This window comes from Bos taurus, chromosome 26 (assembly GCF_002263795.3).
Source record: "Bos taurus isolate L1 Dominette 01449 registration number 42190680 breed Hereford chromosome 26, ARS-UCD2.0, whole genome shotgun sequence".
Lineage (NCBI taxonomy): Eukaryota > Metazoa > Chordata > Mammalia > Artiodactyla > Bovidae > Bos > Bos taurus.
This window is the reverse complement of record NC_037353.1, coordinates 10,647,583-10,672,672: the sequence shown is the minus strand read 5'-3', so window position 1 is coordinate 10,672,672 and position 25,090 is coordinate 10,647,583. Positions and strand designations below refer to the sequence as shown.

At 40.9% G+C, this 25,090-nt stretch overlaps 1 long non-coding RNA gene across 1 annotated transcript in view; it reads left to right on the top strand.

The window, feature by feature from the left end:
• Window positions 1-25,090, top strand: part of LOC132343936 (uncharacterized) — a 31,228-nt gene extending 6,138 nt beyond the window's left edge. Inside the window, exon 2 of the long non-coding RNA XR_009492955.1 lies at window positions 231-25,090. This is a non-coding gene — a long non-coding RNA (uncharacterized lncRNA). The remainder of the gene's footprint in view (window positions 1-230) is intronic.

Below are 25,090 nucleotides of genomic sequence, written 5' to 3'. Positions count from 1 at the left end.
CAGTGTCAGTTTTCTCACCTGGTAAACCTAAGCACTTTCAGCATAATGCTTTGCTTGGGAGCCGGTCTTGTACTTTGCAACTTTATTTTTTTTGCGGTGTGCAAATGTCCTCTCAAAACCTCTTGGATTGCTAGCACCTTTTAATGGGTGACAACATACACGGGCTGGTCCCAAAGTTATCACTATCAGTGAACTTTTACTTACCTGCAGTGCTTTTCCTTCTTCACTAGGTTGGAGAGCATAAACATGGCCTGCAGCCCCTCATCTTGGCTTCTCCACAAAGGAAAGTATATTTTAAACTTCCTGGAAAAGAACTAAAAAGAAATCATTGTCTCAAATTTTTTGATCCCATGATCATCTGTTGTTGGCTCTGCTCAGATCTCTTCATATGTGACTTGACTACTTAGGCTGGCCCAAAGGTTTCATTAAGAACCAAATACAAATTATGTGCCCAGTTCATGCCATGTCCATAGTTCATTTGCTGGTTCAAGTCTATCAAATGGGTATTGACAAAAAACAAAGATGTTAGTAACTTGCTTTGTGTGTGCCGCAGTGATTATGATCAAGTTGTTCAAACCCATAATGAGACATGGCCCAAAAGGGAGAATGTCATAGATAAACTATTTAAAATAGTTTTAAATTGCTAAGCATCCTGTCCTCCTATACACACACCACCCTCTGGGAAGGATGGTTCTTTAGAAGACTCTTTCCCATGTTGTAGTGGTTATGAGTCTGCTGGGGTTTGGAGAGGCTGGGACTGAGCAAAGACCCAAAGCAGGCATCTTCTACTCACCTGGCTGTGAAGTCTTGGAAATTCCAAGTCATTCAAGGGGCTTATCAATACTCTTTTAAGATTTTTCTTCAGATTTATTTTTATTTAAACCATGGAAATATGTTGGGAAGAATTGTTTAAAGAGAAGGGAATTGTGAAATCCAACAAACCTAAGGCATTATTCATAATAATATCTAATAATATTAAAATGTCTAATGCTTAATAATAACTAATCTTGGCACAGACATTTATGTGTTCTTTGCATTCATATTAATTCATATAAGCCTCGTAACTTAAAGTAGATCCCTTAGATTCATGAAATAGGTTCTCTTAGCATCTCGTTTCAGATATAAGAAATTTGTTGCAGCAACTTACCCAAAGTCACCTGGTTATAAAGTGGCTGAGGTGAAGTTCTACAGTCCAGGCTGAATCTACTCTAAGGAAGTACAGAACCTGATTGTTTTGTGGTTCTGTTGAGCACTTGGTTTCTGGATGATTACTGTCATACTTTCATCATTTTATTTTCTTAAGTTTCAGGTTTATTTCCTAAGATATCATGAGCTAAGGGAACTCTTTACTGCACCAAGCAAATCTATCAAGTATGAAATGTTGCTGTTTATATCCACTCACTCCTAATTATCATAGCTCTTGTCCATGTTAATTGGATTGAAGTGATGACTGTAATGATTAAGATTATGTGGCCACAACTCCACATTCTCAGTGCTTTCCAAATTGTAATATAGAGATAAATCACCTTGTGATTTTATTAAAATTCAGGGTTTGATGCAGTAGGTCTGAAGAGAAGCATGAGATTCTGCATTTCTCATACGCTTACTCCTGTGGATGGCACATCTGGAGAGGAGCCTTGGGTTGTCAAGGTAACCAGCTCAAAGAAACTAGCCATTGATCCAGCTCATACAGATACAGACAAGCTGACCCCACTTTTAACAATTTGACCAACTGTACTGCTATTTGAGAAGCTCTTTCATGGTATTAGGTAGGGAATGTAGGGATATCAACAAATTAAATAATGTCATAATAAACATATTTTTATCCAGTTCCCATTTAGCTTATTATTATACTCCCTGGGCCAAATTTTCACTTAGCAGAAACAAGCCTACTCTGACTACATAAATAAATCCTTCCTATCAAGAAAAATAAGGGGGAATAAACTTAGTTCATTTTCAAACACACTGAACTTTTATTTCCGTGAACGGAAAGAAAACTGGCCAGAAGCCTGCTGATCCCCTCAGCCAATCAGAATAATGTGACCATAAATGTCCATGAATTCCCCCCTCAGTGAATCTCTGCCTTCTTTATTTCTGTCGTGGGGACATGTATCTTACAGTTCTGTGCACATACTCTGCCTTTTATGTCTGTCTTTCCCCTTCTCCAAAATAAATAAATAAATAAATAACCCACAGTGGACCTCTCGTGTAGAAATTTTTTTTTATGTTACATTTAGTGCATGTACAGCTTTTGATTATCTTTAACACATTTATTTAGAGCACTTAATATGAGCCAGGTACTATGCTAAGGGTTATAAATATCATATCATTTAATGCCCATAAAAATCCTGAGAGATAGATCTTCTTATACCCATTATATAGATGCAATAAGGTGAGGCCCCAAGTGGTTAAAAATCTTGCTCTAGTCACACAACAAGTAAATTGTAGGGCTGGGATGTGAACCAAACAATTATTTCTTGCATTTAACCATGTACTGCCTTCTTCCTGAACCAGTATAGATTAGTTAATTGAGCATTCACTATGCATTAGATCCTTCTACATATATTATCTCATTTAATTCTCCTACCCACATCTATGAGGAAAGACTAACTTTTCTTATTCACATAAACAGGTACCTTGATCAAGTTCCTCAGGTAAATAAGGAACTCAAGTCTGTTGTTCAGTTGCTAAATCATGTCTGACTCTCTGTGATCCCTTGGATTGCAGCATGCTAAGCTTCCTTGTCCTCCACTATCTCCTGGAGTTTGCTCAAGTTCATGTCCACTGAACTCAGGTTTGTCTGACTCTAAAGTCTGTGCTCTGTCTTTGCCCAATATCTTGATATTTCCTACCTTTTTTAGTGAATGAGAGTTTATCTCTTGCTTTCTTTTGATATAGCACCAATCTGAAACCTGGTCATATACCAGAGCATAGACTAGGATGTATATTCTCTGGCTCTGGAGCGCTTTCTGGAAGGGTCTGAAATACCTGGCCTAACTTTTCCTTAGTCCTTTCCCCACCTCACCTTTCCTTTCTTCCTGTGACCTCATGTCTGCCACCCCCATCCGTCTCCTCCTTTGTGGTCTTACCAACAATTGCGACATTAGATGGGAATTGGAAAATGTCCCTCCCTCACCCTCCCTTGGGGCTTTCCCATGCCCTAGGATTGTATCTCTTCATTTTTCTTTCTTTAGATACTATTCTAGCCCTCATTCAAAACAGAATTTCCTATCTACTTTTCATGTTGTGAATATAGCGAAAGTTCACAAACCACAATGACAAAGGGTAAAGCATTGGCCAATTTCTTCAGAAAAAGTATTTCCTCTCTCAGCCCAATGATTGACACATTACTAACCTTTAGCCAAGAGTTTAACTGTACGTAAAAGTGGAAGTTGCTCAGTCGTGTTCGACTCTTGGCGACCCCATGGACTACACAGTCCACGGGATTCTCCAGTCCAGAATACTGGAGTGGGTAGCCGTTCTTTTCTCCAGGGGATCTTCCCAACCCAGGGATCAAACCCAGGTCTCCCGCATTGCAGGTGGATTCTTTACCAGCTGAGCCACAAGGGAAGCCCACTAGGAAGTGCTTTTTACACAACCTCATGTGATCCTAACATAATCTCATTATGTAAGATTGTCCTCATTTTACAAATTAAGAACCTTTGGCTTGGTGAATTTAGGTTATTTGCCTGAGTTACACATGCCAGTATAGGGTAGATCTAGGTTAGAACACAGGTCTCAGGTCTCCTAAGGTATCCCTTCATCAACTAACCCCACTCCCTCTTTGATGATGTATTGCCTTTGCCCTTTGCTAACACTGACTTCCTGGCAGTCAGCCTCCCCATGCCCTGTCCCCAACCTCTCATCCAAACTGCCTATCTGGAAGGACCCTCTTCCTCCACTTTGACCCTCCAAATCCCACTTCTCACAGAAGGCAGAATTTAAAACTCTAGCCTTCTCTGACTGTCTTTACCCATTGTGACCTTTCAGAACATAGAACTTTCTCACCACTTTTGAAGAGTGAATGATATTGAGTTTCATATTTGGAATCTGTGAAAATCATCTTTAAAAAACAAAACAAAACCACATTTCAGGTAAATCTATATCAACGTGGAACTGAACTACCCCACCCTGATTCACCTTTGCCTTAAAAATGGACTTGACTTTATTTAGCACCAGATACATTGCTAAATCAGAAAACAAGTTACTTGAGAGAGGGGCATCCTTTACTACTGTCTTTGAATGGAGGCTTTGAACTTAAGTCTGTCTGGATCCCAACAATCTCCTTAATTAGATGAATATCTATACATATCTGCTTTGTGGCATGGGCTCTACTAAGTCCTGGGAACAGCAGTGAGTTGAACAGGTGTGGTCCCTGCCTTAACAGATTTTACAAAATGATTGTAATTCTCAACCTTGACTCCCCTTGCCTAAGAAACACTTACCTCCTTCGGTTCACCAGACACCTCTCTTCTGGTGCTCCTCCTTCCCTGCCATCTTCACCCTGGTTATGCTTGACCTCCTGCTACTCTCCTCAGCATTTGTTCCCCTCACTTTCTCAAAGATGCCCTAAAGCTTTGACCATCCCCTCTTTCCAGATGACTTTCAGATCTCTCCCTCTTTCTCCCACTTAGGTTTACCTTCCCATTGCACTGTTTTAATTCCTTCTCATTTTCCACTTATCACCTCAAACTGTTCATTTGTCTAAAACTGAGCTCTTTGATTTTCATCCAGACCACAAGGGTGAGGAAATTGAAAGCCGTGAACAAAATAAAAAAGTCAAATTTCAAGTGGAAACAAGCCCACGATTAGTCTTTGGGCCCATCTGGCCATGCTCAGAACCCACAGACTTTGCAGCTGTGTTTTGCTTCTTCTGTCTGTTAATTTCCGTAATTAGATTGGAAGCTCCTTAAAAGTAGGAAGTGTAACTTTTACTATTCCATATTGCACTTTCTACTGTTTGAGGAGGTTTGTGGTGAAGATGCAGACACTGGAAATGGCTTTAGCTGTTTCTATACAGACTCACCTGGAGAAGGCAATGGCACCCCACTCCATTACTCTTGCCTGGAAAATCCCATGGACGGAGGAGCCTGGTAGGCTGCAGTCCATGAGGTCGCTAGGAGTCAGACACGACTGAGCGACTTCACTTTGACTTTTCACTTTCATGCTTTGGAGGAGGAAATGGCAATCCACTCCAGTGTTCTTGCCTGGAGAATCCCATGGACAGAGGAGCCTGGTGGGCTGCCGTCTATGGGGTCGCACAGAGTCAGACACGACTGAAGCGACTTAGCAGCAGCATCAGCAGCATACAGACTCACCTGTCACTTGATTGTGGAGTCAGGACTAGATGGCTAGCAAATTATAAGGCCAAACACCTATAATCCTTTCTGATTGAACAAGGCAAATTATAAGGCCAAACACCTATAATCTTTTCTGATTGAACGAGGTTTTAATTTTGCCCTGATTTTTAATAAAATGATAGAAAGAATTATATCCATGCTGTCCTTCCCCAAAGTTCAGGGCTTTGAGACATGTTAAGATAAACAATAATGTCATCATCCACAAAAGAAAAGCAGAGGGACAGAGAGGAAGAGAGAGATGCCTCAGCCTGAGACCATTAAGTTCTCTTTCCCATTCTTTGCTGGGTGATGACTGCTACACAAACCAGAGTTTAGTATCACCTCTAGATGAGTAGCATACGTTTTCAGGGGTCATGACAATTACTTGGCCAGACTTGCCTCCCTCCTGGATGCTGGCATCTTCTCCTCCTAAACATCTCTCTTTGAAGTCAGCAGGAATCTGGTCTGTGATGAATCACAAGGCCTGGCTTCTCTAGGAACCAGAGCTGCCAAACCTCCCTGCTGCAGAGCCTGGAAACTCACTGACCCCATTTTTTTTTTTTTTTCTTTCTTCCCTTTATTCTCAGCTCTCATCTCCCTCTCTCTGCACCCCTCCCCCTGCACACACACCAGTGCAGCCCATTAGAACTGGCTTAATAACAGCTAAAGAATCTATCACTTGAATTATGTTTGTTTTTCTCTGTTTTCCAGGGTTTTAGACAGTGGACCATGTTCCTAAACATAAAATAATATGTTTTTTTTCCCCTCACCAGTGCCCATTTTTTGGATGCACATTTTATTCTTCTCTTTACTCTGCCTCTGGTCATCCTGCTTTTTCTCCATTAAGCAAGGAGACATAAGGACAGCTGGATTAGTGTAGATGTATATCAGGACAGGGAAAATCCTCAGTTCTGTTCTGGGAGACTGTCAGGTGCCATCACGTTCTCAGGACTGAGCCTTTTGTCCATAGAAACCACATTTCCCCATACTAACTACTTTCAAAGGCTCACTTGTATTAAAGATATTTCTCTACTGTTGTCTTAGGGAAGATGGTAGGATTCTGGGTGTATTCAGTCGGGTGGCCGAGTGAAAATAGATTTGGTTTATTAAACAGCATGAGGGAGAAGAGGAACTTTCTAGGTTACCCTGACAGTCCACCATGGCTTGACTTTGACTTGGTTTATAATTCTGAAGGCATAGGGAGGAAACCTTTTTGCCTTCAGTTCTGTTCTCAATTAGTTCACATTGCTACATGACCCTTTCATGTCCCTCAGTGAGGATGTCATAACAAGCCAGCCCGTTCCCCCATCCAGAGTGAAACCAAAGACCAATTCACTTCTGGGTTTTAATTCCAAAACTATGTATTGACATTTGGGCAAGTCTCTATCTTTGCAGCAGCGGGAGAAAAGGAAGACTTAGGATGTAGAGATATATAGCATATGGGTCCTGTCCCCTAGAGAACCTGCTATGCTAAGTCACTTCAGTCGTGTCCGACTCTGTGTGACCCCATAGACGGCAGTCCACCAGGCTCCCCCGTCCCTGGGATTCTCCAGGCAAGAACACTGGAGTGGGTTGCCATTTCCTTCTCCAATGCATGAAAGTGAAAAGTGAAAGTGAAGTCGCTCGGTCGTGTCCGACTCTCAGCGACCCCATGGACTGCAGCCTACCAGGCTCCTCCATCCATGGGATTTTCCAGGCAAGAGTACTGGAGTGGGGTGCCATTGCCTTCTCCGCTAGAGAACCTAGGCAGTCAGTATAATCTATGGGGTCATAGCATGGATTCCGGGAGTTGAACTGTGGCTCCACAACCATTAAGTAGGTGGGCATGGAGCAGTTGCTTAGTTTCTCTGGACTTTTAGTTTGATCTGTAAAAAGATGTTAACAACAAAACGTACCTTCTATGCTTGTTATGAAGGTATAGGTAATTCAGGGAAAGGGCGTGTTACACAGAATCTGACACATAGTCATTTCCTGATGAGTGTTATTATTTCCTAATATTATTTCCTAATATTTCCTACTATTATTCCCTAATAGTGTTATTATTTGTATAAGAAAGTCAAATTGCCAAGAAATCCAAATGGAGGAAAGGTTGCTTCTAGCTTCAGGGGCCATAGAAGACTATGGAGAAGCTGCTGCTGCGAGGGATGGCCCAATTCTCCATGTGTTAGTGGGAGAGAAAAAGTGAAAATGTTAGTCACTCAGTCATGTCCGACTCTTTGTGACCCCATGGACTGTAGCTCACCAGGCTCCTCTGTCCATGGAATTCTCCAGGCAAGAATACTCGAGTAGGTTGCCATTTCCTCCTCCAGGGGATCTTCCCAACCCAAAGATCAAGCCCTGGTCTCCTGCATTGCAGGCAGATTCTTTACGGAGACACCAAGCACGCCCTAGTGGGAGAGAAGATCCACTTGAATAGAAGTCCCTTCCCGGAGTGGTCCCCGAACACCTTGAGACTTCTAGGTTCCCTGGCAGTAGGGTGAGCTGGAGCTTTAGTGTGAAAGGACTGATGACTAGATCAGCTGTCAGCACAAGCCTGGCGGCATTCATTTCTTCCTTCCGTTGCAGTTGGTTCCGGTAGAACAGTCTTTTCCCTCTCCTTCCACTTGCTGACAGGTCAGAGAAGGTTTGCAGAAGCTCTCTCAGTGTACACAGAAGACAGGCTCGTGCAGATTTGTAGAGTTCTGACAAGTGTACTGACAGTTATGTTTTCTCAGCTTCACCTATTTCTGTGAAATGGAGATAGAGACTTCTTTTAGCCTTTTAATAATTCAATCCTCCAAAATATTAATTCATTCAATGCTGGAGAGGCCAGGAATAAGTTTCTCCTTTGGGATTTAGAATAAAATATTTTGCTGCTTATTCAAAGGAAACTGGCGGGACGGGGAGGGGGCGGGGGCGTAGGCAAAACTCCCTAAACCAGAGTCAAGCATCTCAAACAATGTCAACATCTTTTACAAACATTGGTATTGATTTAAGCCTTTAAGAGGGTCTAATAATGTTTGATAAAATAAATAATTATTTAATTTTCAAACCTCAACTCTACCCAAGTGCCTGAACATTTATGTTTTGTGTTATTTAATGAAACATTTTCAAAGAATTCTATTCAACATTTTCTTCCTAACATAATTATTTAAATATGGATATACATTTTAAAGTGTCAAGAGAACACAATTGTATTAATTTAAAATTACAATCAGTCAGAATACTTAGCATACATTTTAAAATAATAATACAATGTCACTGAATTGTAATGAATTCAGCATTTGTTACAGTTAGTCATTTTCAAATCACCGAGAGGAAGTGTTTTTTAACTATAAAATTACAGACTTTCAGAATCAAAATCTTTAATTAGATCAGTACAATGGAAAGGTTACTTGAAAGTAATCAATGTACTTGTCTTTTGCATGACTATCAAAATAAACCAGTATATTGTCGTCAACACTATCAACCTCCTTGAGAATATATACTTTCCTATTATCTTTACTCTGGCTTTTGTGATCATATTAATATAGTTAATTAATATATCAATTATATATCATCTACCCACATCATAAAATTAATAATAATAATCCATGACAATATCAATGATCTATAATAGCGTCCTAATCTACAAAGGACACAAGAATCAAGCTTGAGAAGGATCTCAGATTTTGGCAGCAATTAATTTGAGAATTTAAAGAAGAATCAAATGATGTCACAAATACTGGTTTTAAATTAAATTCACTGAATTACAACTGTATAGTGCTCTGGCATCACACTATAGTATTGTACTACATACTTTGTATTATTGTATAGTATTCACATGTATTAGTACTACACGTGAACACGACTACTACTACATATACATTATGTGTGCGTGTGTGCTAAGTTGCTTCAGTCGTGACCTACTCTTTGAGACCCTATGGACCATCACCTGCCAGGCTTTTATGTCAATGGGATTCTCCAGACGAGAATATTGGAGTGGGTTGCCATGCCCTCCTTCAAGGGATCTTCCTGACCCAGGGATTGAACTCACATCTCTCATGTCTAACCTCCACTGGCAGGAGGGGTCTTCACTACTAGCGCCGCCTGGGGAGCCCACATACACACTCTGCTGCTGCTGCTGCTGCTAAGTCACTTCAGTCATGTCCGACTCTGTGCGACCCCATAGACGGCAGCCCACCAGGCTCCCCTCTCCCTGGGATTCTCCAGGCAAGAACACTGGAGTGGGTTGCCATTCCCTTCTCCAATGCATGAAAGTGAAAAGTGAAAGTGAAGTCGCTCAGTCATGTCCGACTCCTAGCGACCCCACGGACTGCAGCCTACCAGGCTCCTCCATCCATAGGATTTTCCAGGCAAGAGTACTGGAGTGGGGTGCCATTGCCTTCTCTGCATACACACTATACATGTACACTAATACTGCTACATTCCCCAAGTCTAAGGAGAGAAGACAGGTTTTTACTACCTTAACCCTTTAGTATCTTCCACTTTCTCTCCTTGCTTTTATTCTAGAAAACTTATTCAAAGCCCACTATGTGATAGGCACGGGTTTGTGTTCTGGAGATGCAGCAGGGAACACAATTGAAGAAAATTTCCTACCCTTTAGAGTTTACAGTTCAGGTGAAAAGCACGTGTGGCCCCACTTAAGCGAGCCCAGAACCCACAGATTTATTTCCCCAAGGCTCTGTTCTTGCCCTTTCCATGCTGCTTCCCATATTCTTCTTGCCTTTCCACCTGAGATTCTTGCCTTAGAGCTTTGGGAAGCCAGAAGCAACAGGAAAACTTTGTTATGTCTACTCTGGAACAAACAAAACACTTATGGTGTTTTTCGTTCCCTTAAAAAAGAATCACAAATTTATCTTTTTTTCAGTTGGTTTCCCTTCCATGGAGCTAGGCTTCCCTGATGGCTCAGTGGGTAAAGAATCTGCCTGCAGTGCAGGAGACACAGGAGATGAGGGTTCGATCCCTGGGTCAGGAAGATCCCTTGGAATAGGAAACAGCAACCCACTCCAGTACTCTTGCCTGGAGAACCCATGGACAGAGGAGCCTGGTGGGCTGCAGTCCATGGGGTCACAGGAGTTGGATGCAACTAAGCACGCACAAAATACCCACGGGGCTAGTACCTCACTGAAGCACAGATGCTGACCTGTGGGGGTCCTCTCTGTCTCCGATTTATCGTTTTTCTTTTTATAAATTCAGCAGTCTTCTTCAGAAGCCTTAAAATACCCACATATTCGGAGATTTAGAAAACATAGAAGCAGTATGATTGTTTGCTCCTGCTTGAAAGTCATCTTCTTTTCTTTTTAATCAATGACTTAAAACACTGTTTCACTTTGACTCTAGTTGGCAATTTAATGTGATACTAATACAATCCATGATAACAGTGAAAGGCCCTGAGCACCTATTGCCTGCTAGACATTGCACTAAGCAATGTACATTATTTCACTCACTGTCAGAATAACTATATCGTTTCCCCCCCACTTTAAAGATGAAGTTTGGAGACCACCAACATTTAATAAGTTACACACTTTGGCAATTGCTTTTTCCATATTTTCAAATTAATTGAGTGGGGCTTTAGCCTCAATCTCTCTTTTAATACATAAATCATCCAATTTCAAGTATAAATTCTTTGGACACCTATTAGGTGAAATACATCAAGAACAGTTTTCTGTTTGCTGTTGGTTTCTTAAATCAGGGTCTTGAGAGCCTCATTTCTTTGCTGAAGAGTCAAGCCAAATTCAATATGGCTTAAATCAGGTTACATTTACAATTCACCCTAATGCCTGTCTTAGGCCCAGCTGTAAAATTTAATAAACTTTGTAGCTCTGAAGGTACATGCTTACATAATTATGCAAAACACACAGGTAATTATGCAGGTACAGGTATATATACTTGTTTGTATTTGGCCTGGCAAACACTAGATTGCCTGGTGACTTTGGTTCAGTTGCAAAAATGAATATAAGTTTTATCTGAATGTCTATAATTGAATGAGAGCCATTTGAGGTTAGTTCATTTTAAGCACTTTGTAAAGAATGGCCCATTAAAGAGCTTTGGGGGCACTTTGCACTTTAAATGGGGCCTGCAGGCACATCGTCTTACATCCATGATACTTGATAGAATGATGAATCAGGATGAAGCAATACTTTTTTGTTTAGAAAGGGATAATCTCTGGGACTGCATCTCCCTGGCCCCATCAAGACATTTCACTTCCTGTCTCTCTTAAAGCTGCTGTTCAGATGGGGATGATATCCTCGAGATCCCTAAGGGTGGGACCCCATAAGGGTCAGACTGCATCTCCAGGATCAATTTCCTGGGGTTTGTCTCCAAAGTTGTACCTGAAATTATCCAAATAAGGAGTTTCTGACTCCATGGGTCACACAGAGGAAAGAAGGGGGATGGTCAGTGGAAGAGAAGGAAAGCAAAAATAGAAAAATGAAATTTAGAAGTTAAAATTTATTTTTGGAAAGACCAAGGACTTACTAAGTTGGATTTTAAAATAAAACAACCACAAACACCATATGGATTCATTCTTCTTTAGTCTCCTGCAATGGCTTTTTTCAAAAGTTCAGCCCTTACAAACACATGTACATAGAAACACAATCTTTCCATCAGCAATCAAAAACACATGAAACACTAAAAAATTGCCTTTAGGACTCTCAGTTCAAATACATATTGGAGAAACAGTCTAGACATAGATCAAAAGATAAACGAGGTGCTCACTTTGACAGTGCATATGCTCAAATAGAAATAAAGCAAATTGTACTATTAAAAAAAAAGCAAAGTATATTAAAGCAAAAATTATACGATTGTATGGGGTTTATAATAGGCATTGTAACAGGATGAGAGGATAAAAGTACTTATGCACTTATAAGGTTTCAGCTTTTTCCATGAAGTGAAACAGCATTAACTCTATGTGGATTGTGACTATTTAAGGAGGCACATTGTAGTCTTTAGAGCAACTGCTTAAAAATAGTACAAGAAGATACAGCTAAAGGGAAATGAAGTGTTAGTCACTCAGTCGTGTCCAATTCTGTGATCCCATGGACTGTAGCCTGTCAGGCGCCCCTGTCCGTGGAATTCTCCAGGCAAGAATACTGGAGTGGGTAGCCATTCCCGTCTCCAGGGGATCTTCCTGACCCAGGGATCGAACCCAGGTCTCCTGCATTGTGGGCAGGTTCTTTACCATCTGAGTCACCACGGAAGCCCAAAAAGAAAATAGATACATTAAAATGATGTTTAGAAAATATTTACGTAGCACAAAAGAAGTAAGAAAGGACAAAGAGAAAAACATCAATCACTATCAAAAATAATGAGTCCCTTATTCTCCTGCTGCCTGAAGACCAGCCAATGGCTGAATTTAAGCTCCTCTCCTCTTGTTAGCTGATGACTTTGTTTCATTTCACTAGAAACGCATAACCAATAAGTAGTTCCACTGAACAACAGCCTCCTAGTTCTCCAGGAACTGTAAATCTGGCTTGAATAAATAAGGAACTATTGGAGAAGCTACAGATCTGTATGTTAACTCATCCTCAGAGTACTACTCTCCAAACACTTATTCTTGGCTGTTTCTAGGGAAAAAGTATGCAGCAAGGTTAACAAGAGGAGTATCGCACAAATTGTTGAGCCACTACATGCTGTGGATCCTGTCTTCATTATACAAAGGTCCTATTAGTAAAAACAAAAAACAAAGGACAACACCTACAACAAAATTCTCTTCCAGTGATTTGTACTGTTGCTTCTGCTTCTGATAAACCCATCAGAAAATAAATAAATAAAACCCAATGGTCTGAAATGAAAGAGTCAAGTAACGAAATTTGGGTCTTACCATTTAGCAGATGTGATTTAAGGAAATATAACTTCTATTCATTCTTATTCTATTTACCCAAACACTCACATACTAACAAAAAATTTCAGGGGCCATGTTGACAATGATTGAGACAGAATCCTATGTCTCTATGCCATTGATTCCTTTTACAAAACATACTACGTGGGGTTTGCCCATTTTATGCTTGTATTTGTGCTTAACTGTACTTGTTTCATCATGTTAACAATTAAGGATAAAAAACAAATGTACCATCTGTTATTTTACACACTTGGAAGTGAGATATTCATTTAAGGAGTTGAAGTTTTAAACTCTAGGCAAAGTGAAAATAAGAAAAACACCTGCCTTCTCCAGCTTTGTTGTTGTTCAGTCACTCAGTCGTGTCCGAATCTTTGTGACCCCATGGACTGCAGCACACCAGGCTTCCCTGTCCATCACCAACTCCGGAGCTTGCTCAAACTCATGTCCATTGAGTTGTTGATGCCATCCAACCATCTCATCCTCTGTTGTTCGCTTATCCTCCTGCCTTCAATCTTTCCCAACATCAGGGTCTTTTCTGAGTCAGCACTTCGCATCAGGTGGCCACAGTATTGTAGCTTCAGCTTCAGCCTCAGTCCTTCCAGTGAATATTCAGGACTGATTTCCTTTAGGATTGACTGGGTTGATTTCCTTGCAGTTCAAGGAACTCTCAAGAATCTTCTCCAACACTATAGTTCAAAAACATTAGTTCTTCAGCGCTCAGCTTTCTTTATGATCCAACTCTCACATCCATACATGACTACTGGAAAAACCATAGCTTTGACTAGACCTTTGTTGGCAAGGTAATGTCTCTCCTTTTTAATAAGCTGTCTAGGTTGGTCATAACTTTTCTTCCAAGGATCAAGCGTCTTTTAATTTCACGGCTGCAGTCACGATCTGCGGTAATTTTGGAGCCCAAGAAAATAAAATCTCTCATGGTTTCCATTGCTTCCCCATCTATTTGCCATTAAGTGATGGGACCAGATGCCATGATCATCGTTTTTTGAATGTTGAGTTTTAAGCCAGATTTTTCACTCTCCTCTTTCACTTTCATCAAGAGTCTCTTTAGTTCTTCTTCACTTTCTGCCATAAGGGTGGTATCATCTGCATATATGAGGTTATTGATATTTCTCCTGGCAATCTTGATTCCAGCTTGTGCTTCCTCCAGCCCAGCATGTCTCATGATGTACTCTGCATATAAGTTAAATAAGCAGAGTGACAGCCTAGGTGTTCTAAAAACTCTTTCCTGCCCCATTCCTAATTGTATGAGAAGTGCTTAAAGATCAGGCTTAATCACTTAGGAAGATGTCTACTATTTATCCCTTTAATGGATAAGAGTAAGCCAAGAACAAAGTTTGTCACTACATTTTATTGTCTTTTGATGGTAAAATCCCAATGTCAGACACAAATTCAGACATATCTCTTTGTCAGATTTTTGGATTCATAAATATCGAGTGGAAAATTCTAGAGCTGTGCAAACTAATTTTAGGACTACCCAATGCAATATTAATATTCTACTGTGTGTCCTTTCTACCCTCTAAGACTCACTGCTGGGCTGAGTTGTTTTTAGCTAGAACCAGCTCTATTCAGATGGTCCCTGAATTCCTAACTGAAAGCCCTTTCTCAGGAGCAGGGACCTGAGCTCCAAGGAAACTTTGGAATAAAAGTGGTGATGGAGGACTTGCCAGGTAGGCTAATGGTTAAGATTCTTCACTGCCAAAGCAGGGGACATAGGTTCAACCCCTGGTCAGGGAACTAAGATCCCACATGCCTTGTGGCAGAGCCAAAAGATTAAAAAAAAAAAATTTTTTTTTAAGTGGTAATGGAAGTTGGAGAACACTCAGCAATTTTCTGGGTTAGAAGGGAACTCAGAGGAGAGGAGAGTCAGGTCAACGTGACTTTTCCAGCATGTTTCTGGAGAGTGGAGTTAAGAGCTGGAGGTTGGAGGAATGCTTCTTGGACAAATAGATCTGCTTGAATGGAATAACGACATTGCCTCTGAGTGGAGAAAGAACTGGTGAGCTCCAGTCCACGAAAGTAAACATTTTCCTTAAGCGGCATTTTAACACTAAATGTAAGGGATTTACAGATTGCCTGAATACTGAAAACACTTTTCTGTCACTAAAATTGCATCTAAATTCATCTTTCTTTCATTACCAGTATAGTCCACTATCAGCATATTTTGCAAGGAGTGCCTGCTTCTTGAAGGATTAGAGGCACTCACTCATCATCACTGGTTAGATAGCATCACCAACTCAATGGACATGAATTTGAGCAAACTCCAGGAGACAGTGAAGGCCAGGGAAGCCTACTGTGCAGTCCATGGGATCTCAAAGCGTCAGACACAACATAGAAACTGAAAAACAACGACAAGTCATCATCAAGGCCCAGGTGGAGTTGGTCCTTTGCCAACATCCACATGAGAGACATTTACTGAGCACCTGCTATGCCCACAGCTTTTAAAAGACACCGGAGATACTGTGGTGAACAGTCAGGTCCCTACCCAGTCTAATGAGAAAGGTGGGTATCACAAAATAATCCTACACTATTACAAAGACCAACAAGTACTATTAGAAAACAGTTGAGTGCTCTTAAAGAACATAATATCTAGTTGGGAGGGAGTGTGGTGGTCAGGGAAGGCTTCCAAGAAGTTGACCATCTGAGAGATCTGAAAAATCTGAGTGGAAATAAGGCAGCCATAAAAGGATGACGAGAGATGAAGCTGAAGGCTTGGAAAGTCTCCTTTGCGTGACAGAAAATCTGTTATTCTGGGTGGGTTGTGTCCTTTCCGATAGAGAGATCAAAGGCATATCAAGGCAGAGTGACAGCTCAGGTTACAGAATAGGCTTGGGCACAGTTGATGCCCCAAATACCCCAGAATGTGGAAATGTTTGTATCTTACAAAGCAGTTTTTTTTTTTTTTTTTTAAGATGGAATATTGACACTAAAGTCAAGAAAGTTTTTGGGAGATGAGAGAAGTGGCAAAGCAAACAGCGTATTGGAAAATCCATTTTAATTTTATGGAGACAATGTGTTCCAACTTCCCCTACTCCCGTCACTTAAGATTATACTTACTGGTTCAATAATCAAGATCCTATGTATAAAATTGTCTTGAGTACTATTCAATGTGAGGGGAAAAAACCCCGATGCAACACAGATAATAATGTTCCAAACCCCTAAATCTTTCTGTTTTCTGGGATGTTTCTTCTTATTCAGAAGAATCTTCTACCCAGACACATTTTCCATCTGTATGTCATCTGGGAAAAAAAGCTTTTTTAATGTAGTGTTTTACCCCCAAATGCCAGACCTATATAAAGTTCTGACAGGCAGAAACTTTTCCTTCTTTAAGCCTGAGAAATCTTCCATCCACGTCCACTTTTCAAGAGGAAGACTTTAAAAGGGGTGAGTGAGGTGTAGGGATCTGTAGAATTTCCACAACACATACACAGTCTGTTACTAGAAAAGAGGACAGAAATTCCTAAATCAACAGTTGCCTGAAACATTTTTAGCAGAGCCTCATTCCAGGCCAGCCAGTGAGACAGAATTAAGCAGGAAAAGACTTTCTGTGACTCAGAAGCTGCCTTCCCTTATAAAGTCAAGGTTCTCCCCAGTGGTATTTTGACTACTTTTGGAGGAGGGGTTGCTTGCATCCAGCTCTCTGAAGAAGCCAGAATTTTCTGTTCCTCTCTACCAAAAAAGTACTCTGTCGACAAATACGTGTGCAAGACACAAACCCTGTTCACATTCTTTCAGGTCAGTGGAGTGCCCGTGTTACCAGCATCTACAGCTGGTTTTTGGATAAAGTCCTCGTTGTCATGGGTTCAGTAAAACAAACATGTTTTATTGTTCTATGATGAATTTTAAACCCAAGGTGACCAAAGACCCTGCCTGAAGACTCCCTGTGTTCCTGTGCCTGTCAGGATGATTATATATGTAACCGACTCTACTACATGTAAGAAAATTGCTGCACAGTAAGGAAGTTTATTAATGCATAGGTGTGATCACATGGGAACATAATTAAATATTGTGATTAGTCAGATATGCTGGATGAATGAGAGTTGCTAAATCTAATAGATCTGATTTAGAAGTTTGCAAAGACTTACATACAGATTTAATATACAACATATAATTGTACATAAATAATTATATATACAACCCCACTGAATTGAATACTTTACTTCCAAAGGAATGCTAGAATCATGCCACACTTACAAGTCACAACTGGAAAATCTCAATTATTGTTATAAGCTACAGCAAAAAAGCAATCGTTATATGCATGATATAGCTTAAATTCTGGAGGAAATGTAAGCTTGCAGGGTGATAATAATACCAGAAAAATCTTGAGAGTCATTTAAAAAACTCAAATTTATTCCTATGAGAGACCCAATGTAGGGGTTTGAGGGAAGACTTATCAACCGTCATCCTATTGTTTAATTTAGTGATGAATAAAATGTGTTAAGGGTATAATCTTTAAAAATTGTGAATCACTGTGTTGTACACCTGTAACTTATATATCATTGTACGTCAACTATACTTCAATAAGAGAAAAAGGATAAATGCATAAGGCAATCAGATATATTACCAGAAAAAGAGAATAAACTGGGTTCAGGGATGTGAAGCCTCATGGCTTCTGGACTAGTTGAAGTAATTCACAGAGCTTCATCCTGCTTGTCTTTTACTGGCCTTAACACGACACTGCCCATGGCAAGAAAGTTATGAAACCATTTGTTCCACATTATATATTAATCTTTCATCTTGGAAAATTTAAGAAGCAAGGGTTCTTAAGCTTCTTTTTGTTTGTGTTTGAAGGGTGTGTTTGCAGTTTGGGTTCAGACAACGTAGCTTGTAATCAAATGCATGTTAGAATGGAAGACTGCTGAGGAACATTCTATTGAAAGTCACCAGAATTCATTATTCCACTGTGTTCTCCCGTCAGTCCTTATAATATTACAATATTCCTATTTTACAAACGAGAAAACTGAGATGCTCAGATGTTAGATGATTTGCCCAATGAGTCAAATTAGATTGTTGGAAAAAAAACCAGCCTTTGAATCCAACTTGATTCCAAAGCCCATATGTTTTCTGCTACTTTGTGAAACTTTTCATCACAGTGCGAATCTCAGCCTGATCCAGCTATGTCAAATTCCAATCAGGTTTTAAAGAAGCGGGAGTTCATCAGCCTGAAATTACCCTATAGGGTCTCAATTTTGTTGGAAAAGGAAATGAATGCTTCAAATTCCAAACTGAAGATTTTAGAATTCTTGAAGCATCCAAAGTTATCTCGTGGGGTCCTTCCTGTTCACTTTCTTTTCTGGGGGCTAAAAAGTATGTCTGATGCTAAAATGAGAGTGTTTGTGTAAACTCGCAGCTGATCTTGGCACTCAGCCTGTGCTGCCTTGGCTTGGATCAGGCCACTTTGCTTTCTATGGGATCTTCCCGCTTAAACCTCAGGACCATTTAATGGCACCCTACATTCCCAGGGCTTCCCACAACACTCCGGACAACAGCGTTGAAGTATCTCCTGCTATTCAGTTGAGTTAATCCTCGTTTTGGTGACGACTCATAATATGCTCCCTTGATTGGCTATTTAAAGTTTTCAAAGTACTCTAGCAATTTAAGTCTTTCTATAAAATTTAGCTCAGGAATCTTGTGCCGTGATTGAGTAGGTTTCATGGTCATTTTGTAAATGAGAAAACTGAGGTGAAGGTCACACCCACAGCCAGGGAGTAATAAAGTGCCAGTTCTTGGGGCAAAATTTCAGCCGCTGTATTTTTCATACCTTACCTTCTATGAAAACTGTCAACATTATCAGCCTGTTACCTCATAGATGGTGTTGTAGAAGACTTTTTAGAGTCCCCTGGACAGCAAAGAGATCCAAGCAGTCCATCCTAAAAGAAATCATTCCTGAATATTAATTGGAAGGACTGATCCTGAACCTGAAACTCCAATACTTTGGCCACCTGATGTGAAGAGCTGACTTATTTGAAAAGACCCTGATGCTGGGAAAGATTGAAGGCGGGAGGAGAAGGGGATGACAGAGGATGAGATAGTTGGATGGCATCACCGACTCAATAGACATGAGTTTGGGTGGACTCCGGGAGTTGGTGATGGACGGGGAGGCCTGGCGTGCTGCAGTCCTTAGGGTCCCAAAGACTCGGACACAACTGAGTGACTGAACTGAACTGAACTGAACCTCACAGATGCCCTCAGGCCAGTTTATACTTTGTATTTTCAGACAATATTTCAATCAGAGATGAGTGGACATGAAAAGGACGTTGAAATATGTAGGCCCCCACACTTATAGTTATGAATGACAAAACCAGGGCCACAGGGCTTAGTGAACCATACAAAGCCACATGGACGATCAGTGACGGAGCCGAAAATAGAGCAGAGACTTCTGGTCTTGCTCAGTTGCCTTCCCCTGTCTGTGTCTGCTCTCTGAGGACACATGCCTGGGACCTGTCATCTCAAGAGAGATGATAATGTTAATGATGACCCAACCTACACTGTTTTCCTATACTTTGGAGAGTCACATTATCCCACTACACTTTGTGCTAGTGCTTCTAAGTAGCTCTGGTTTAAATGCACATCTTCAGGCTCTGCCCCAGAGAATCTGGCTCAAGGAAACCCCAGAAATGTGCATTTTTATAAACTAACGAGTAATTCCAATGGCTAAGGTTCTATAAGTTTAAGCCATGTTTTAAGAAACTGTTCTAACTCAGTATTTCCAAGGACTGGGATGGGAAATGCACTGATTAACTACATTTAAGGGTCAACTTTTGTAAAGCTGTCCCAGAAACCAGTTATCTGCAATCAATAATCGGTTAGCAGCAGGTCAACCCAAACCAGGGGCATATCATAAAATAAAGACTCCTCTAAGGAGTCTGATGTTCCTTAAGTAAAAGGCTCCTCTGCTCAGCAATCTTGGGAAAATCTCTCCCTTGCAGAGGCGCAAAGAGAAGCCTGATGGCTACCCCTGCCTGCCTTGGCAAATGACCTGGACTCTGGTCCAGCCTGCTCGACCCAGGGCTCTCTTCTGGGCATTGGTTTTCAGCAGTGGAAGTAGACTGGTAGAGCTAGTGGGCCTGACCTCCTAAGGCTGAGATACTAGACAGCCACACTGTTTAAGGAAAAGAGGGCAGTGGTAGCATGTTTCCATAACCCTGAAATGTGCTAAAGAAAGCCTAAAGCCAGAGCGCTTCCTTATCATATGCATCTTATCTGTTCTTTTCTTAAAATACATTAGGAAATTTTTCTAAAAATAACAATGTCTGAGATGGTCACTGCAGCTCTTTTAAGGCTTGAGGAAAGTAGGAAGTTGCTTAACTGCATTCCTGAGTTCCCACTCTGTGCCCTCTGGGAATAACCAAACCACAGCCTGCCTGTAAAAGTTTGCAACCTAATGCTGAGTGCAGGGCACACATGAGAAAATGTAAGAGCTTTTAACAAGGAAATATTATAACCCACCCAACTTTCTCCTTGGTGTAGCAGCTTTGTTATTAGTTCAAGGCTTCCATTAGGGAAAAATGAGTTTCCGAATTTCATTTTACACCATAAGCTCTCTCAACAGTTCATGTGTTCATGTGTTCTTGCGAATGGTTCCATCTTCAGCTTGCCTTCCTTGTATCATTTCTCTGAAGTCAGCAACTTTCATAAAGGTGCTTACCTTTTCCCCCTTCCTGAGTAGAAACATGGTTGCTTCTCATCTCTTACATGTTTACTACATCCTTTGGATAACTTTGGGAATGTCTCCTTTCTCTAAGAAAACAGCTGACCTAATCTTTTGTTTTAACCTCATATCCAAAGTCATACAGACCTGACTTTGAATCCTAAACCCATCACACAGTAATGGTGTGACCTTGGGTGAGTTACTTAAACTCAGTTGCAGTCCCTAATTTAAGGAATGGATATATTAATAGTACAATTGATGCTTGATATATGCAAATAGCTTAATAAATGTTTGTTGCTCTTGTTAATGCTACTGTGGCTCTGAAATGCCCTTTACTGCTCATGTGCCATATGATCCTCTTCACATGGCCTTTTATCCCCTAGGATTCTGGGCTCCTCCTTAACACTGTTCTTCTAGTTGACTCGGCTGATACTTTCTCCTCTTTAGCTGATCCCTCAGTGGTGTGTATGACTCCAGTCCAAAGCACTGTATATATATTCTCCTTGGAATGATATTTTTTTCTCCTCCAATATGCTGGGTTCCAATTCCAAAACACTCCATGGTGGTAATATCAACAGTTCTATATTTATCCACTGTTTTGTGTCTAGAGGATCTGAGACTTGGTTTCTAGACTAAATAAGTGACTATCAGTCTCCACGGAAGTCCAGCAAATCCATCCATGCACCATGTCGTCCACACTCAGACAATCAGCGAGTCATCAAGTTGGAAGAAAACCCAGGACATCACGTGATTCTGCCCTTCGGACTGGTGATTCCCAGGTTTCGGTATGGATAGGGATCTTTTGGGATCCTATCAAAATTAGACTTCATGCTGGATAAGCTTTATGTAGGTTCTCTGCCTTCAAGAAGATGGAGGGTAGCTCCCCGTTATTTAAGGGCATATATGGGCTGTGCATAGTGACTTCATCCAAACAGGACAGTGGGGAAGGGACTGGGAGAAGAGAAATTTCGCAGTGCAGAAACCTGACAAGCATCAACCAGGGATTAAGATTGATATCAGCTATAACGCGTCATCTTGGTAGCACGGACTTTGACAAGGAGCAATGAAAACGGCCGTACTTTACCTCTGGGCCTTCCTCCCCAAACTTACGACCTCCCAGTCTAGTCATGAGAAGATCATCCAGTAATTCCCAACTGAGGGGCATTTTACAAAATACCTAACCAGTATTGCGCAACACTGTCAAGGTCCTTAAGGAAAGCCTAGGCAATGGCACCCCACTCCAGTACTCTTGCCTGGAAAATCCCATGGACGGTGGAGCCTGGTAGGCTGCAGTCCACGGGGTCGCTAAGAGTTGAACACGACTGAGTGACTTCACTTTGACTTTTCACTTTCCTGCATTGGAGAAGGAAATGGCAACCCACTCCAGTGTTCTTGCCTGGAGAATCCCAGGGACAGGGGAACCTGGTGGGCTGCTGTCCGTGGGGTTGCACAGAGTCGGACACGACTGATGCAACTTAGCAGCAACAAATTGTCACAGCCAAGAGGAACTTAAAGAACTAAATGTTATGTGATGTCCTGGGTGGGACTCTGGAACAAAAAAAGAGGCGTTAGGTAAAAACTAAGGAAATCTCAATATACTATGTGTGTGCAGCCGCTCAGTTGTGATCGCCTCAGGGTGCAGGACGGGGCGGGAAGTGGGGGGGAGGCTTACTGGAGATTAGTGACCTAGCTGAGTTGAGGAGGATGAGTGGAACACAACAGAAGAATTGGATTTGGAGGAGGAATTGGAGAGGTAAATGGGGAAAGACTGTTCCAGGCAGAGGAAGAGCAAGAGCGAAGGTCCTTACCTATGACCTAGTCTGATTTGTTAGCGGAAAAGTCCAGGATTATTATGGCAATGTGGGAGCATAGTACTTCTGAGTCAAAGTAGATAGTGTGGAAGATACAGGCAAAATGTAAGTGAAACTATAAGCAAGGTGAAAAGACAGCCTTCAGAATGGGAGAAAATAATAGCAAATGAAGCAACTGACAAACAACTAATCTCAAAAATATACAAGCAACTCCTACAGCTCAATTCCAGAAAAATAAATGACCCAATCAAAAAATGGGCCAAAGAACTAAATAGACATTTCTCCAAAGAAGACATACAGATGGCTAACAAACACATGAAAAGATGCTCAATATCACTCATTATCAGAGAAATGCAAATCAAAACCACTATGAGGTACCATTTCATGCCAGTCAGAATGGCTGCGATCCAAAAGTCTACAAGCAATAAATGCTGGAGAGGGTGTGGAGAAAAGGGAACCCTCTTACACTGTTGGTGGGAATGCAAACTAGTATAGCCACCATGGAGAACAGTGTGGAGATTCCCAAAGAAACTGGAAATAGAACTGCCATGCGACCCAGCAATCCCACTGCTGGGCATACACACTGAGGAAACCAGAAGGGAAAGAGACACGTGTACCCCAATGTTCATTGCAGCACTGTTTACAATAGCCAGGACATGGAAGCAACCTAGATGTCCATCAGCAGATGAATGCATAAGAAAGCAGTGGTACATATACACAATGGAGTATTACTCAGCCATTAAAAAGAATACATTTGAATCAGTTCTAATGAGGTGGATGAAACTGGAGCCTATTATACAGAGTGAAGTAAGCCAGAAAGAAACACATCAATACAGTATCCTAACGCATATATATGGAATTTAGAAAGATGGTAACAATAACCATGTATATGAGACAGCAAAAGAGACACAGATGTATACAACAGTCTTTTGGACTCTGTGGGAGAGGGCGAGGGTGGGAAGATTTGGGAGAATGGCATTGAAACATGTATAATATCATGTATGAAATGAGTCGCCAGTCCAGGTTTGATGCACGATACTGGATGCTTGGGGCTGGTGCACTGGGACGACCCAGAGGGATGGTATGGGGAGGGAGGAGGGAGGAGGGTTCAGGGTGGGGAGCACGTGTATACCTGTGGCGGATTCATTTCGATATTTGGCAAAACCAATACAATAGTGTAAAGTTTAAAAATTAAATTAAATTAAAAAAAAAAAAAGGACAATACATAGCATCTTTCTCGTCCAGAAACTCACCTCAGCCAGTGGAAGTCTCCACTCTTTATGATCACACCTAATTTCCCGAGCTATCTTTTGGTGATAGTGAGAATACTAAAAGTTGGTCTGCCTCCCAAATCTAACAGGGTGCTTTTCTGCAATCCAACATACATTTTACAAGTAATAAAGCACTTGAATACATCTTGAAATACATTACATATTCTAGACAGCCTGACAAGCTTAAAGAAATGAACAAGCTAATTCTGCTTTTCCAGTTGGCTTTTATGGCATTGTGGACAGATAGTTTTATGGTTTTCTGATCCCTTTCCTAACACAGGACTTGTGCATTATCTCTTAAACGTCTATTAGATGTTAGTAAGTATACCTAATGTCAACACTATTGGTGGAAATATTGTTTTAACTGAAAAACTGTTACAAATGCCTTGATATGCAACAGGAAATGCATCTGCATGTGACTGGATATGGTGTGCAGAATAATGGCCTCCCAACACGTCTGCATCCTAATGCCCTGAACTTATGAATCTGCAGATGTGATTAAGTTACTCTTCTTAGAATATAAAGGTTATCCTGGGTTATCCGTCAGGGTCCGATGTAATCACAAGGGTCATTCTAAGAAGGAGGCAGGATGGTCAGAGTCAGAAAGACAGATTTGAAGATGCTACAGAACTGGCTTTGAAGATGGAGGAAGGGGCCATAAATCAAGGAATGCAGTAGCCTCTAGAAACTGGAAGAGACAAGTAAACACATTCTCCCTCAGAGCTTCCAGAAGAAAGATAATTATCTTGATTTTAATCCAGTGAAACCTGGACTTCTGACCTGAAGAACTATAATGAAATAAAGTTTTGTTGTTTGTAGAAAGTTTGTTTTAATTTGGTAAAGCAGAAACAGGAAACTAACACTCTGTCACATTCTACTGGTTAAGAGTTTATGGAAAGAGTAACATGGAAATATACACTGCCATATGTAAAACACATATCCAACAGGAATCTGCTGTGTGACTCACAGAACTGAAACTGGGCTCCGTAATAACCCAGAAGTGTGGGCTGGGGAGGGAAGTGGCAGGAGGGAGGTTCAGGAGGGAGGGGACATATGTATACCTACGGTTGATTCATGTTGATGTTTAGTAGAAACCAACACAATATTGTAAAGCAATTATCCTTCAATTAAAAATAAATTTAAAAAAAGAGTTTAAGTCTGCAATTCTTTTTTTTTTTTTT